This window comes from Equus przewalskii, chromosome 27 (genome assembly GCF_037783145.1).
Source record: "Equus przewalskii isolate Varuska chromosome 27, EquPr2, whole genome shotgun sequence".
NCBI classification, from domain to species: Eukaryota; Metazoa; Chordata; class Mammalia; order Perissodactyla; family Equidae; genus Equus; species Equus przewalskii.
In genome coordinates this window covers 13,895,355-13,913,450 of record NC_091857.1, presented here as the reverse complement: position 1 = coordinate 13,913,450, position 18,096 = coordinate 13,895,355, and positions in this window count along the sequence as shown.

The following is an 18,096-nucleotide window of genomic DNA, read 5'->3' as shown; positions in this document are numbered from 1 at the left end:
CTAAGTGTAAGTGATGTCATTTTTCTATCGCTGCTTTTACTTTACAAATAGGCTTTGAGTATTTAATTGTGTACGATAGATATTAATATTTCTGTGTTGGAAGTAAGAAAGGTTATTATGGTATGCAATGTAGTAAAATATTTGTTTTATGTAAAGAGAGAAATGCTCAGTCATTTTTATTTACATTCCTGTGCAACTTGGGTCAGGCTGCCCTAAGGAGATCTATTTTTCTAAAGAGTAAGTCTATGGAATGACTTCATCACAGATTCAAGTTACAGCATGAAACAAATACAGCCCCAGGACTTTTGCTATGCACAGTCCACTTAAATTTCTAGAACAAAAGACACTTATTATAAAGAATTTTGGATAAAACTCTGATTTATTATTTTTAAAGACCTCTATGACTTTGAGATAATCAGCACAAACTTTTTCTTCTGATAAGGTATAAATAACAAAAATAAATCTACTAGTGACATAATTTAAAATGCAGCTTTAAAATAAAATACCTGTACATATTTTTTAAAGACTAATTTTTTTTCTTATGGTCAAGGAAAGACAAGTTACCTAACTGCCTTTAGCAATTTATGTTTGGTGCATTTATTTCAATTAATGAGAGATATATCAAATATAATCATAGAAGATTAAATTATGTCTTAAATATAGGTGAGGAAAGAGACTTTTCTTTCTTTTTTTTAAGGAGCAAAGAGGGCAGAAATTAGAGTGGCCAGCAGGGGGCTTCCTTCAGATTCTTTTCTAAATTAAGAGCTAAGCTGAAAATACATTTCACTCTTTGGTTTTTATAAATAAGGAATAGTCTAAACAAAGCATGTTTTTCTTCTCTTTAGTTTATTGCTCTTTGCTACTTCCTTTCCCATCACCGTTCTTTCTCAGGACCTAGAGCATGAGATCCCGGCTCCCTGGGTTGGCCACCTCTGCCTCTGCCCCCACCCCTAGTTAAAATTTTATCTTTGCAAACTGCTCAGGGGGGGATTTGCATGATGTACTTTGCACCAGGCATAAATTAAAATCAAATTAAGTGCAAAGAAGCATATTCTGATTTGATGATTTAAATGGTAGTTAGAAAGACCCGGTTTCACCCTGAACCATTTGGGAAGAACTTTCTGAAATCATGGGCTTGAATAGTAGTATAAAGCTAATGAATGGTCATGGAATATGACATTTTAAGAGTGCGTGTTTTTCCCAGGAATTTGAGAGTGTGTGAAAGGCCTACAGAACGAAGGAGACAGATTCTGACCCATTTTGGAGTATAGCTCCATACCATCTCCCATCCTTTTTGACTTGCATAAAGTTTTGCCTCCTTTTGGGGGCTCATTTCATAAACGTCGGCTCAATAACTTTATTGATAGTGGAGAACAATTCACCAGACAGTGAATTGGAAGATAAAATTGTGGCATTTTGTGTTAGCCAAGTGAAATTTCAAGGGAAATTGAAATTGACTTCATGTAATTTTTCAAATAAGAATTGGGTCCTGACAAAGAAGGCAAGTGAGATCTGTATGATGACTTTAAAGTCAGTAATTCCAGGGTTAATACCCAATACACAAAATTATGTTAGGATTTTGTTTTAACTTAGAGAAAATGAAACTTTGATTATCAGGATAATACAGATAACACAGAACAGACCAGCCTAGAGTCATGTTTCCCGGACTGGGGCATGTGGCAGTGGGACACGGGTTATATGGGCCATGCAACCAATTTGCATGGGGATTTGGAACAAAAGAAGATAAGTAATGTAACTGGCAAAAAATTTCAAATACTTTTATGCTGCCCTAATAAGGCCATGTTATGAAGTAAAATATAAAATTCAAAGGATTTGTCTAAGATAAAATATGAATCTGTAAGAGATTTTGAACATGCCAAGGACCACTGTAGATTGACAGCAGCCCCCACTGCCCCAACCCTGCCCCAGGTATATTAGTTAGATAAATGCTTTAGAAGCCAAACTATCAGATTTCTCATCTTGGCACAATAGTTGATTATGTCAGTTAATTTTCATGCATCAGTAAAATTGGTCACAGCTTTTAACCCAATGAGGAATTCTCAGAAAATTTGGATTATAGAGTTGAATATTACCTTAAACCATTTGTATGGGCAAAAGTATCAACACCTCTGTAAGTGTGTTTGTTTAAAGTCTTGGGATCCACCTGAGAGGAAAAGACGAGAGATGAGTTGGAAGCAGAGATTTCACGACTATTACTAAAGCACATCTGTGATTTATATGGGTATGCATAGTTTTATCCTCTATCATACCTTAGTTCTCAGGGTTATCCTTCGAAACAGGGGAGAAACACGTTTTTATTACTGAGTGATTTAACCAGTGGCCGAGATTATGACTTATAGCCTTGGATTTTAAGACTGTCTATGGGCATGATTTGAGCCTGAAATTTAATAGGTTCCCTCTCTGGTCCTAAAAGAAGAGGTCAATAAGGAAAGAATTTCTTTATCTAGTTGTGGCTTATAATACAATTCCTGGGGATGACATCACAGTGCAACTGATTTGGTCCAAATTACTCTTCAATATCTATCAGTACAACTACCTCACAAAGATGCTGTCTGATATTACAAGGAGCCTCCGATAAGCATTAAAAGAAATGTGTAAAAATAAAACCCCCAATACTGTTTCTCTTAAAAAATACTATATCATTCTCTCCTTTTTAATTTCTTTTTTTCTTATCTTTTTATTTCTTTTTCTTCTGTGAATGAGAATGAGAAGTGAGAGTTAATGTATGTAATCATGTATTCATTGAATACGGTTATCCTCTGAATATTCCTTGCTTGGTTATAATATTGTTTTGAAAAACTTTGATAGCAAAATATTAAGAGGAAAATGAATGAAAGGTAGATCAGCAAGTTGTATGGCACTAACTTTTAATTGAGATAAGTCTAATCTCTTTTCAGGTATAGGCTATTCATATCCAATTACACAGAGCCTTGTTGTCAAAGAAAGGTAGCTGGTTTTCTTTCTTCTATATTTCTTGTTCTCCCTCAGTATATTTCCCAGTATTTTGTGCTGGAGGCCTCTTAAAAACAACAACAAAAAAACATACACTCAATCAATTGTATGCTGAAAATGAACCTTACAGATTCTCACAAATTGATTGTATAAGTGGCTCCAATTTTCCATGGAAAATTGTTCCATGCCCTTTGGTAGCAGCCTCGCACCCTGATCCTAACTTGGCTGTGTGACTTGTTTTGGCCAATGGGCTTATAACTGACTTGAAACAAGCAAAAGCTTGAAACACACTTCTGCATTTCTGCTTCCTTTTGTAGACCCCTTCCATGGCCATGAGACCATGCCTGGGCTGGTCTGCAGGGGAAATATAAGAACAGTCCAGTGAAGGAGAGCTGAGTTTTCCCAGAGACGCCATCAAAATCAGCTAACCGAAACTGACTAGCTAGTTAACAGCAGATGCATGAGTGAGTCTAGCTGAGATCTACCAACCCATTGGTTAAAAGAAAGGAATAAGTAGTTGCTGTCTTCAACCACTAAGTTTGGAGTGGTTTGTTATGCAGCGAAAGCAGATTGATACAGGATTATTTGTTCCAGACTTCCCATTTTAGAGGGGAGAAAACTGAGGATGAGGATTAGCATTTTGCCCAACTTCATCAAGTGACTAAACTTCCCAGATTTTAGAGTTGAGAACTCTAGTCACAAATTATGTGAAAGCCTAATTATTGACAAACTACTCAATCCTTACCAGATAATTCCAGATAATAACATAATAAACAATGTTGCCTGGAATTGTTTTGATTAGTATTATATTTAAGGTTAGAGATTTTGTCAAGGTTATGCTATGTATTGCACTGCAGAAACCGTGACTCATATGAAATTATTCTCTTGTGCAATGGAAAGGCTTCATTTAGTGTGCCGAATTTGCAGTTACATTAGATGCTTAAGGGGTTAGCCCTGTAATGTGAATTACAACTGTCTTCTAGGGACTGATTAGTTTCCAATTGATTTCAAGTTACCATTCAAATTGTTGTCTTTCACATATAAAACTACATTGTTTTGATTCTTGGCCTCTCAAAAACTACTGGAAATAAAATCCTAAACTTTGGAATTGGAGGAAATGTTACTCTGGAATATATGTATATAACTCAATCTTTTGCATCTAAAATATGGAGCTTTTTACTGAATTATACCTTTTTTATGGCAATGTATTTGTAATAAGAAGTATAGATTCAGAATGGTTTTCTCTTCTGATAATTTGATGTTCAATATAATTTCCTTTTATTAAGCGTATATCTTATTTTCTTTAAAATATGTTTATATCTTGATATAGTAGATTATTAATTATGTAATTTTTTTTCTTTTTGGTCTTGTTGATAGATGATTAATACTCTTCTGATGCTGACTTGCATTTAAGGACTGGGTTTTCAAAGCTTATAGCACTGGAATTGATTCATTCTGATTTTCAATTATTTATTGAATGTGTGCCTTTGTGCCAATATTGCATGCAGTGTCATTAGTTGACCAAAATAAATCTATATTTATGTTCTGAAATAAGTTGACTTCTCCAGTCTTCCTCTCTGCCAGCTTAGATTACTTTTATGTATGTGACAAGATTTAAAGGATTTAAAGGGAAATTTTGTTAAAAAAATAGTTTGGGGAAGAAGAGATAAGCCTAAAAGTTTAAAGATCTGTGCTTTTCTGTCACAAAAATTTAGAAGAGACAATATCATTGTAATTATTACATTGTTCCTAGTTATAAATTATTGAGTCTTTCTAACATAAAAGATGAAACAAACAAAAAACCTAGTCTATTAGTTATCTATTACTGTACAATAAATTACCCAAAACTTAACAGCTTAAAACAACACACATTTGGTATCTCACAATTTCTGTGGGTCAGGAATCTAGAAGCAACTTAACTGGGTCCTCTGGTCAGCGTATCCCACAGGCTACAGTCATGGTGCCAGTGGGGGCTGTGGTCTAATCCTGAGGCTCAATTGAGGAAGGTTTGACCTCCAAGCTCATTCATGTGGTTGCTGTCAGAATTCAATTCCTTGCGTCTTGGACAGAGGGCTTCATTTCCTCACTGGCTATTGGCCAGAGATCAGCCTCAGTTCCTTGCCACATAGGTCTCTTCAAAATGGGAGCTTGCTTCATCAAACCAGCAAGAGAGAGCATCTGTGAGTGAGAGGAAAGCCAATCTTTTGTAACCTAATCATTTAAGTGACATCTCATCACTTTTGCTATATTCTATTCATGAGAAGCAAGTCACTAGGTCCATCCCACACTGGAGGGGAGGAGTTCACACAAGGGCATGAGATTATACAAGAGTAGGGATTATTGGGGACCTTCTTAGAAGTCTGCCTACCACAACTAGAGTGGTCTAGCTGTTACTGTCTTAATGTTATCCCTCTTTCATATACATATGTGAATATATATATTTAATTTTTCTCATCTATAACATTTAATTACATATACCGTAACATCACAACCAAGTGAAAATATTGTAATGTACACAAAAAAATTACATAAAGTTTGCATGAAGTGATTAAGCTTTCAGTTCTAGAGTACTCTAGCAGCATTCGCGAAAATGTGGGGTGTTCAATAGTGTGTTGGGGTGCTGTTTTCAGATTTCATTATGCCACTGAGCTATTCTCTTCTATAAAAAGAAAGAGTGGGCTACATGTTTTTGCTCAGCTCCAGTGTGGGTCAAATAAGATACAGAAAACAACACTGAGAAATAAAGGGTTGCTGTGGACCAGCACGAATGGCACTTACAGCTGGTATTTCACACAATATTGGAGAAATAAATTTCTTAAATTCTCAGTTGTGTGAAAAGAGTTAATAAAGATGTTTTACATGACATCTAGATGTGAACAATTTCAGATATCGAGAATTCTCTGTAATTAACAATATAGACTCCGATAATGTAAAGAGCTGGTTGTCCCAGTGCAGACTGGCACAGAAGAGCAGACTCTGAATTACTGAGGAGTAGAATCTCGATTAGGCCAGGTCAGAGAGATTTCTCTTCACTTTTCTGGACCAAGGATTTTATCAACTTCCTAGTATAAGGTTGAGGCAGACATTGCTAGTGCTCACCAATATCCGGTTTTTCCCTTCAGGCTCGTGGAAGGTTACACTTCCCAGCAACTTTTCAGTTAGGCAGGATCATGTGACTTTCTGGCCAAAGGATCATGAACAGAAGTGACATCTGTTACTTTCTAGACCAAAGTATAGAACAGTGGGTCTGAAATCCTCACATACTCTTTTCCCTCTGCTATGGTAACCAGTGATCTTCAAATGATGGCGTCTCCATCAACCTGAGTCCTGGGGACCACTGCACTGTCCAGTCATGGACATGTAGCATGTCTAAAGTGATAACTTTTTAAAATATTAGGACCCTTTGTCTTAGTTTCCTGTCGCTGTTGTAACAAATGACCTCAAACTAAGTGGCTTAAAGCAATGGAAACTTATTATCTTACACTTCTGGAGGTCAGAAGTGCCAAAATCAAAGTATTGTCAAGGCTGCATTCCTACTAGAGGCTTTTGGCAACAATGTGTATCCTTGTCTTTTCCACATTCCAGAGGGCACCAACGTTCCTTGCCTTGTGGTCCCTTCCTTCCTCTTTAAAGCTATCAGCGTAGCATCTTCACATCTCTGTCTCTCTCTTTGTCTGTCTCTCTCCCTCTGTTCTCTGCTTCTATCTTCACATTTCCTCCTTTGACTCTGGCCCTCCTGCCTTCATATTATAAGAACCCTGTGATTACATTGGGCCTGTCCAGATAATCCTGTGTAATTTCCCCACCTCAAAAACCTTAATTTAACCAGCAAAGCCCCTTTTGAATGTCAGGCAACATATTCGCAGGTTCTGGGTTAGAACACGGACATCACTGGGGACATTTAGCCTACTCTATCCTTGGATTCAGGGGTTCATATGGTACTGCAGCATAGCTTAGTGTACACTAATATAAAAGCCACTGAATGTTAATAACAGACCCTCATTGTGCATCTACCACAAGGGTGTGAAGATACTTCAATGAGCTATTTAGTGGGTTCAGCTAGTCTCAACTTTTCTTTATCTTTATGAGGTTGCAAATTACATAACTTTCTTATAAAGATGTGTACAAAATGCACAAAACTGAAAATTATTTACCACTCTCAGGTTTCTTCTTTCTAGGATTTCCAGACAAGGTAAACACCAAATGACACCAAAACAAGTTTTATTACTATTTGGGAGTTTTTATACTATACGTTAGTTATTGTATAACTGCATCTGAAGGAATTATAATTTAGGGTATTAGTAAATTATCTGAAATGAGTGCAAATATATGTCTAAAGTCTATTTAATGATAGCAATAACTGCTATTTCTTCATTAGGTTGTTTTCCTATCTGGACAAAAAGACTTTTTAATCTTCAGATAATATCTTATGCTTGGCTCTCCATTATACAAATACTTTCAGCTATACTATTTCATGTTATACTAGGTGTAATCTTAGGATATGGAAGTGGTCATTAAAACCACACAATTTTTTGTGGGTCGTTATGTTCAAGACAAGCAGATCAAGACAGATGATTAGGGTACATGCAGCAAGACCGGAAATGAAATTTTGTGGGTTCAGGCATTATCTCATACGAGAGAGGAAGCTAATGGGTGTGGGGCTTGTCCTAATTTTTTATCATTTTGACTCCGGAAGATCATGAATTCAACCATTCATTTATTAATTAATTCATCCATTTATCCTTTCAACATTCCTTCAGGGTCCACCAGGATGATACTCTAGTTCATTTATAAGGATACAAGCCTTAGAGACAGACTGACACCTAAGTTTTAATCTTAACTTCACACTACTTACCAACTGTACCAAGTTGGGCAAACATGGCCTTTTTGACCCTTAGCTTTGTCATTTATAAGCATGATAATAATGTCTACATTTAAGGATTATTGTGAAAACTAGAGATAATGTACCTTAAACAGTTGGTAAATTATAGGACTCAGCAGATGATAACAGAAACTGTGGTTGTTATCTGCCAGAAACCAGGATGCAAAGATGAAAACCACATAACCCCTTCCTCCAAATAACTAAAGAGGGAGCAAATCACCACAATGCAGAATAGAAGTATGAACAAGCTTTGGATCAGAGAGAACAGAGTGCTTTAGTCTTTGCAGAGGTTGGGGGGAGTCATAAAAGTGTTCATATGATAGGTTACATTTCAGATAGTTTAGAAAAAGAGAAGTAGGTATTCGAGAGAGGAGACACAGGAGCAATATGCGTAGTCACAGCAAGTATGAAAGAGCAGGAAGCATACAAGAAACCTCAAGTAATTTAGTCTAGAGCACAGGGCTTTCCAAAACTCTCCTTCTTTCACCAGCTTGTTCTTTCAAGAATCAGGTGTAGCATCATCTTATCTATAAATCTTTTCCTAATATCTATTACTCAGAAAAGTTGCCTACTCCTTTTCTCATGCTCCTACTGTACTGAATATATACCCCAAACACATAGTCTCTACCAATTTTTTAAACTTTTGTTGTATACTTGTCTTTCTTCTCTACTTAATAAATTTCACAAATTTATTGACTATGGCTTATTCATCATTATATTAAAAAATAAATATTAAGTAATTATAATAATTTTTTCTTGAATGACTGACTGGACAATTTTAGGAGACTAGAAGAACTCTGAGTGGGTTTGCTAAGCTAGGGACTTTACATTTTTTTCTTGTGGATAACAGAGAGGCATGGTCAGGAAGGAGGATAAATTGAGGAGCCAACAGAATTTTAGGGCATCATAATTGTCCAAGACAAAGCTAATGGAGAATGGAGGAGATGGAGGGGAAGAGACATTCAAGATATATTTATGACTTAGAATGGGCAAATCTTGGCAGTTGTTTGGTAATGGACATACTTTAAATTCCTGGCAGAGGAAAATATTCGGGTAAATGTTCCATATTAAACAAGTTGAGTTTGAAGTTTCTGTGGAGCTCTTGTCAAGAAGCAGTTGTAAATATTTTATAGGAAGTCAGGAGAGTGTCCACTATTAGAGGGAGAAATTTGAGAACATCGGTGAAATTGAAACCGTAGAGTTGGTTGAGATCACCAAGGAAAGTATGCAGACTGAGAAGAGAAGGTAATTAAGCAAAGAACCATGAGGAACATCAACAGTTAAGGAATGAAAGCAGAAAACAGAGCTGGAAGAGCAGATGGGAAAGAAAGATCAGAAAGAGAAGAAAACTGGGAGTATTTTGTGTAACTGAAGCTGAGTGTCAGGAAGGTGGGTGCTGTTAAACAAAAATAAAAAAGAAATAAAATAAGTTTTGAACAACATCTCCTGAAATTAGCAACTAAGAAGTTTGTGATGGCCTTTGTTACCACATTTTTTATAGTTGTAAGGGAAGCCAGATTAAAATCTTTGAGTAGAGACTTGTTCAGAGAAGGAAGATTCTGCATACAGACACTTCTTTAAAGAATATTCTGACCTAAAGGATGAATATAGGGTTGTTATTAAAAGATCAGGCAGGGCTAAATGTGAGAGACTTGACTATAATTATGACCTGAGCAAAAAAGCCAGTATAGAACAAGGGATTGAAGATACAAGATACAAGATAAATACAGGATTAAGATGGAGCAAATTTTGTGAGGCAATGGAACAGGATAAATGGAGAGAATGGTGATAGAGCTCTGAACTTCTGCACATGCCTTAGGAGTGGGGAAGAGAATTGTGCAGTCAACGTTGGTTATGAAGTGGTCATAAAATGATGACTCTGTGATTGTTTAGGGCCTTTTTTTGGAGGTATGACTCATTTTTTCAATAAACATTTACTGAGGATGTGCTCTGTGACTAGCCCTGGGATAGATGTTTTCACATTTACACCATCATTTAATTTGGAGATAAATCTTAGATCCCCAAAAGAGATTGAACAGTGAGGCTGGAAAGCAAACGTAGGGATAACTTTTTGGAGGAAAAGACCTCAGAATTCCTTCAAATTGCAGCACCCACAGCTGCTTTGTGGCCTGTGGGTAGGCTGGCCTGTCTTCTGACCTTAGGAAGTGACAGACCCAGTACGATTTGTGTATATGCAGATGTGGTAGTGGTGGAGGAATGTGTGCAGTGCTCATGTTTTGTGGCCTCTGGGTCACAATAATTGCCTCTGCTTTACGGTTTTAGACTTATCAGCTTTGGATGCTCAGTGTGTCAGCTTCATCAGGCTGGTTCTAGAAAGCCATTCATACTGGCAAAGTGCATTAGAAACATAGACATTACAATGAATGATGTAGGCACTCGAAGATGAGGACCAAGGTTTCTTTTCCAGGTTCATAATTCTTCCCAAGAGGTCATGGTAATCTTCATATGAGATTTAGTTTGAGCATGAAATTGGAAAGTTCTAGTTTGTACGGGGAATTTTATTCTGATTGTGTGAGAATCATAAACAACATTAATGAATCTTATTCTACTCTTTTGAAAGGAATTAATACAAATTAATTAAATGTATTTAATAGATGGGAATCCTATTTCCTTAATAGTGTTTGGGGACATCTTATTCCCAAACATAATTCAGAAATTCTTCTCATCCCAATGTTTGCTTTTCAAAGGTCTATGTAAGATAAGGAATTTCTTTTAGTGTACTGATCCTTATCTTGCCGTATTTACTGACCTAATGGTTAATCTATAGACTTGTTTTAATAGCAACCAGAGAGTGCTCTCTTTCTGTTTGCCTTTTGTCTTTTCTGCATTTCTCCTCTGTTTCTTTGTCCGTTTGTCCCCTTTTAGAAGGCATCCTCACTTATTTACTACCTTTAAGTCTGCTGGCCCCATTCCTTTTGCAGAACTAAATGTTTACCCACTGTGGTGGGGATAGAGGGGAGGAGGGGCTTTTCCTCTATTCACTTAGGTAAATGGCTAAGGTTAGGAACTTGTATACCTTGCTTAAAAGAGGAAAGGTAGAGGAGAGAAGACTTCTATGGGAGGAACAAATGAGTTTCTTTAGGAAAGATAAATGCGTTCTTAGAGAATCAAACGGGAGATAAGAAAGTTTGTGATAATGTTTGTTTATGCAAGTGTGAGTGGTCTTTTTCATCTTTTTCATGGCCATTAAACTCTCCAGAGAAGAAACTTATGACAGTTGAATTCTTTTGAGAACCGCTGCCTTTAGGCAAATAAGGGAAGTTCAGAAAAAGATTCTTTACATTGTTATCTTCTGGACCCCTTAATTTTTCCTTTCTGAAACTTCCCTATAAGTTTCACAAATAAAAAGCTGAGTTGTTTGATTACCTCCATATCCCTATGAGCCAGTCTTCCAGTCCTAGGAAGAGGTCAGTCTACTTAAGGAGTTGGCCTCATTTTAGGAGGCAGTGCAGGTGGAGGTGGGGCACCCACCAAAGTTAGCTTTTATATGGTGCAAGCAATTAGGTATTTAATGAGGGATATTGCTATAGAAACCAAAGGAAAATAAAGATTAGTGGTTGGACTAGACTATAAACCCAGTGTTTCTTGTTTTGTTTTACTCCATTCAAAGTGTCTTTAGATGTTGGAGTGAGGATGGTAGTGGCTGTGTCGCCATGGTAATTTCCTGGAGCAGAGTAAGGAAGATGCAGGTACCCTAGTGAGATTTCTGAGTGGTCCGCACTGTTATGGTGATAAATCCTTTGTATTAAGTTATTGAGCTTCAGTTTGCAAGGTTTTGGGAAAAGGGCGGTTTTAGTCCTCAGTGATGCCAAGTCAGGAGGGTGGAGAAAAACTAGTTTGCTCACAAAATATACAAGATTGCAGGATCCAGCTTAGAAAGAGGCAAAAACAGCTCAAAGACAATGAACAGGACTAGAATCTAATAACCCACAAGGATGGATTATAGATTTCCACTGAAACATAATTTTTTTCTCTACAATCACCCCCATTTTGATCAAAGATAGTCAAAGCAAGTTTACTCTTGTTTGCAAAATAAGTCTAGTCTCATTAAATTTGGCCTGATCATTCACATAAGTGTGGCCAGAATAAAAATTGACTATATAAGCCTTTTGGAGTTTGCTTTACTGGGGATTTTATAAAGAATCTCAAATTGGACTTTAAAAAGCCTCTTGAGAGTAGGAAGCCAAGTCAAGAACTCACCATCAGACTTCACTTGCAGTATCTACAGATTTGGGCGAATTTGTTTCTTCTAGAGGTCCGCAAATTATCCTAAATTTCCTAAGCCATTTGGGAAGTAACCTTCCTTACTCACCTGTAGGTCTTGGAATCCCATAAACCAGGTACAAGACCAGTTTTTCCAAAATCGCTTTGTAAGCATTGGTTTCATAAAGTCAGCCTAGTTCCTTAAAGCTCTCTGGTCATATCTGATTCTATGCACATCATTCGCAAATCTGACATTCCAGACAAAACCTTGGTAAATAACCAGTGTTTCCAATATGTCCTATTACAGGGAGAATAGATTCTTATTGAACTTATGCCAATAAGCATATTGCCATGAACTTATGCAAATAACTATTCTGCCAGAGTTTTTGAATTCTGGAGGGGTTAGATAATAAGAAAAAGATAAATACTTCATTTTTATTTACAAAGGTATAATCTATTAAATTGTTGTGTGTAGACAGCTTAAGAGAAAAGAGAAAGCAGTTTCTTATATCAAGAAAACAAAACATTAAAGAACCAGCAATATTCTGAGGAAAAAGTCATAAAAGAAATTATAATCATTCTTCATCAGTTCATTCAGTCTCAATTAATTATTGTTCTGCTTGATCTTGGGTTAATGGTTTTATGAACTCATCAGCTTCTCCATTAGTTATGGAAATCCTTACTCAGTCCAGTGTAAGATTTTAAAATTGTTTAAGCAGTGCCATCAGAAGCTTTTACCTCAGAGTACATGGAAAGTCATAGTTTTTTCCACGAGTCTCTGAGACAGTCCTTTTTGTTGAAGATGAAGCACTTTGGCCAGTAGGTGATTGCAAGAGCTTTCAGAAAAGCATCAGAATAAAACAACTATCTGTGAATGACAAAGGCTTAAAATGGCCATGGTGAAAGATCTGATGAAAGTTCATTATAATGCAATTGAAAAGAGAATTTCGTTTTCTTTGTCACATACAACTTTTTAAGATAAGAACTGGGGCCGGCCCAGTGACTCAGTGGTTAAGTTCGCACGTTCTGCTTTGGCGGCCCAGGGTTTGCTGGTTCTGATCCTGGGTGCGGACACGGCACTGCTTGGCAAGCCATGCTGTTGTAGGCATCCCACATATAAAGCGGAGGAAGATGGGCACGAATGTTAGCTCAGGACCAGTCATCCTCAGGAAAAAAGGGGAGGATTGGCAGCAGATATTAGCTCAGGGCTAATCTTCCTCAAAAAAAAAAAAAAAGAACTGGAATTATGACTGATAACATTGTACCGAGATATGTCACAGACAGAAGGACTTTGTTAAGTTTCTAGGAACTTTATATAATTTCTGCAATACTTATATTAATGACATATACACATACAAATATAACCTAGGAAGGTTAAGTATCTCTACTTATTTGGCAATGCTTCCCATGCACTTTAGCATATCAAATAAAACTATTTAGCTGAACATCTCTCTTTTTACAAGATGAGAGAAGAACTCCTTTGAGATTTTGCAGGGGCCCTCTGGGAAATCTCAAAGTCAATTCAAGGTCAAGAAGACTTCATTTACAATTTGATTTTAGGAAGTTGTCAAAAATGTCAAGAGGTTTGAACACTTGATTAAACAGGATCGCAGATCTCTATGAAACACGACCTGGTTATTTATTCAACCAAAGTGATAATAAAAGATTTTAAAAGTAAATATAGGAAGTAACGTGATTATAAAAAAAACCCAAACAACTTAGATTTTTTGACATTGAGAGAGCTTGAGAAGATTTGGTTCTCTTAAATGATTGAAGACATGACAAAGACCCACATAAAGCACAGGAAATTATTCTGATAAGACAAAGAATCTTGGTTTCTTAGACGGATTACCCAAAAGGTAAAGAAAAACCTTTTACAATCTCTTATTAAGAGTAGTCCAATAATCCAGGAAAACTTTGCCCTTTTAATAAAAAAGGGAAGCAAACTCTAGTTTTGCAATGGTACACTACTGATATTAAAGCTCACATTAAAACCTTATAATAAATCCGTTCAATCTTAGCCAGTTTGACCACATGTGATATTCTCTCTCACTCTCTTCTCTCTCATTTTTTTTATGCTAACACTTTATACATTTTTATATCCACTCAGGTTTTTGTCCTTCACTTTCCTCTTTCTCATTCTGGAATAAATGTTAAAACCTCTAAACAATTACTTTAGGACAAAATTACTTTCCTTTTTTCCTTTATAAAAAAAATTCTAGAGCCAGCCTTGATGGCATAGCAGTTAAAGTTTGGTGCACTTCACTTTGGCAGCCCAGGTTCAGTTCCAGGGCATGGAACTACACCACTCATCTGTCAGTAGCCATGCTGTGGTGGTGGCTCACATAGAAGAACCAGAAGAACTTCCAACTATACACAGCTATGTACTTGGGCTTTTGGGGGGAAAGGAAGGAAAAAAAGGAGGAAAACTGGCAACAGACGTTAGTTTAGGGTGAATCTTCCTCTGCAGAAAAAAAAACAAACCTACGTTCTTTGAATACTTTGCATGGAATTTTTTTTCCTTCGCTCTTATTATTTCCAGTAGTTTCATTTACATGTATTAATCAAAATTTTTAGCCCTTAGTAACTTTAAGTTCCAGAGAAAAAGAAGAAGCATACAACGTGAACTGTCTGTCATAAACCAGCATTCTATAGTAGAGTTGAGAGTTTACAACCAACATTTCATAATTTCTAGTGGCATATGCTTCCTTATAGTACAATTTCTCAGTGTGGCACAAAAAACATGTTTATTAACAGAACCAAACATGTCTCATCTCTCTGTAAAAATAAGAGTGAGTGGGAGGGTTTATGGTAGGTTTGGACTTAGATTTTTGCTCTAAATCTGAATTCTGCTCTTTAATTTTGTCAAGGGAGTATTAGGCTAGCCATGATACTTTTGTCCTTTCAATTTGATCCTCCCATGGGAACCAACAGGACATTTGTTTAGAGTGAGAGCTCTCTGCTCACTAAAAATCTTTTTAAATGTAAAAGCTTTTCCAAATCAAAGGATATGTCATCTGGTCATTGGTGATTTACGGTCTCCAAAGGTATAAATATTTCAAAATGTGACTCAAAACCAATAAACCTTATGGCTTAACCATGGACATAAGAAGTATCCCCCAAAAGGATGCAGAAGATACAGCCCCCATGATCCAAAGATAGCCAAAGAGCAAGAAAGAGACTTAGATAAACTTAAGAGCAGGAAATGGTCTGTAGGATGCCAATAGCAAATGGAATGCTCAAGCTACCTACCTTTCTGTCCAGCCAACTACAAATTTTCAAGGCCTTCCAATTTGATGGTTGGCCACCTCTGAGCACAGACACAGCAGGCAGAACACCAGAGAGAGAATGATCTCACTAGATCCAAGACAAGCTCTCTGGACACAAAATGAGACAAACAGAACACAACAGCTATCCCTGGGAGGAAAAGGATGTATAACAAGAGTATTCGAACCAAAAGTCAAAATACCCAATGAACTGGTTCCTTCGAATGTTCCCTCTTGCTAATCTAAATCTTAGAAAGAAAAGATAAAGAGAGACTCTTACTGCCCTCACACAACCAGATGCTGAGCAGAGACCCAGGAGTCTGACTGGTGAGGAATTACACCTTTTCCAGCTTAGTCAGAGGTCCAGAGATCTCATCTGCAGCCTCCAGGGTGATTGATGAGTCCCAACCATCCCATAGTCATCATCAAACTGTTGGGGAGGAGAAACTTTTCCTCTGCCGCTTAGATTAAGGGACTGGGAGTCTGCAAATTAAACTGACAAAAGACAGATTGGCAAGACAAAAAAAAAATTTTCATATGGACATGGGAGCACACAAAAGAAGTGATTCACTAAATAGCCAAAGCTAGGGGCTTATATATCTAACTTAAAAGGGGAAGGAAAGGGGAGAGAAATGGATTCTGGGAAGAATAGACAGGCTTCTTTAGGAAAGACAAATGGGTTCTTAGAAAAACAAATAGGAGGTAAGAAAGTTTGTGATAATGTTCATTTATGCAGGTGCAAGTGGTCATTTTTCCATCTTCATGGCCATAAAACTCCTCTGGAGAAGGGATTTATGATATTTGAATTCTTTTGGAAGTCTCTGCCTTTAGGCAGATAAGGGAAATTCAGAAAAAGTTTCTTCACAGTGGTATATTCTGGATCTCTTTATCACAATCCCATTACAGTTACGATGCACCTTAACTTCTATGATTGTCCTGCTCCATAATGTAAGACATAAGTCCTGAAAGCCTCATGTCTAATGACAGTGAGGCCTGGTGTATTAAATATAGCATATCCGGTACATTTTTTAAACCACTGGATAGTTGAACTAATTAGGTTTTAAGTTATATTTATTTATTTCAAGCCACTTTTTGCATAAGAAAGACATTCCAATTCCTCACAAAGTTGTGTACTCTATCATCTCTTCTTTGAAACTTTTTTTCTTGTGTAAAATGAAGATAATAATACCATTGTTACAAGAGTGATGAAAGATAATGAGATAAAGAAAGATGAAAGAACTTGGCAATGTTCCTGGTACATAGTAGGTATTCAATAAATTTCAGTTGAACCTAAATCTAGTTGAATCCAATTTTTTACGATGGTAATAAACTAACCCATTATATTTTCTCCTTGTTTCCACTCATTCTTTTTTTTTTTTTACTTTTAACATAGTTTTAGTTATAGCAGACATGTAATGGTGCATTCTAGTTTTCTCTCTTAACATTATCTGATACGTATAAATTTCTACTACGTTAGTACCATGTTATCCCTTTTAAGGTCACTATGCCATGTTGTCACTAAAATCAGTCAAGTGGAATCACACAGTTATTTGCAAGTGCTAGCCATTTGTTTGGGAAGGTGGAAGCTTATACTTTTAGATCATAAATTAATGGCTAAGTTAATCTTCCTTTTTTAATTAAGAAAAGTCAACTAAGCATAAATGTTGATTAAATAGATGACGGTAGTGAAAGCAGCATATAGATAATATATGTTACACAAATTACTTGGCCTGTGACTCTCCCTGAAGAGTAAAGAGGGAATCAAGGTGATTATCTGAAATGTACAGGCGTAAAGTCTAAGAAAACTATGTTTGCCTCCACCACATCCGGGAATTTTTGCAGGAATTATCTGTTTAACTGCTTCAATAATCCACTTACCTCCTTATAACTTTATCTAAACTCTCTTTGTTTCAGTCATTAAAAGATTATTTTATGGGGGGCCGGCCCAGTGGCATAGTGATTAAGTTTGAGTGCTCTGCTTCGGTGGCCCAGGATTCGAAGGTTTGGATCCTGGGAGGGGATCTAGCACCGCTCATCAAGCCACACTGTGGTGGCGTCCCATATAAAACAGAGGAAGATTGGCACAGATGTCAGCTCAGTGACAATCTTCCTCAAACAAAAAGAGGAGGATTGGCAACAGCTGTTAGCTCAGGGACAATCTTCCTCACACACACACACATACACACAAAATGATTATTTTTCCCTTCACTATTTTACACATGTGAATATTGAGAAGATAAATGACAAAGAGTGACGACTCAGCTCTTTATAGCAGGTACTGAGAGCAAACACAATATAGAAAAATAAAATTTCAAACTGCTCACATTATTTTGGATGGGACTTTTCTGTTGTTTTTGGTCAATGTGTCTTAGTGTTGGGACAAGCCTTAGGGCATCAGCATTCTAAATTATTTTCATAGGGAGTAAATTCATCTGCTGCTCCTCCAAATAAGTTATTTATTTTATAAAAATCAGTGTTAAAGTTGAGACTTTATCAGGTTAAAAGACAGTTTAAATCCAGTGATGAAAGTTCTATCTCTCATTTGCATTTTCTTTCAGTTTGAATTCAGGTATTTGTGAACCTCCAGAAATCTTTGCTTTTTCCCTCATCTTCTTTCTGGTCTTACGGTCAAAGAGGCAAGGGATATAGTGTTTATCGTCTAGATGCCAAACGTTAGTTGAATCATTTAATGTGTACAGACACTAAAGAAAAGGAATGAAAAGGAGGCATTTATTCCTCTTAAAGAATAAA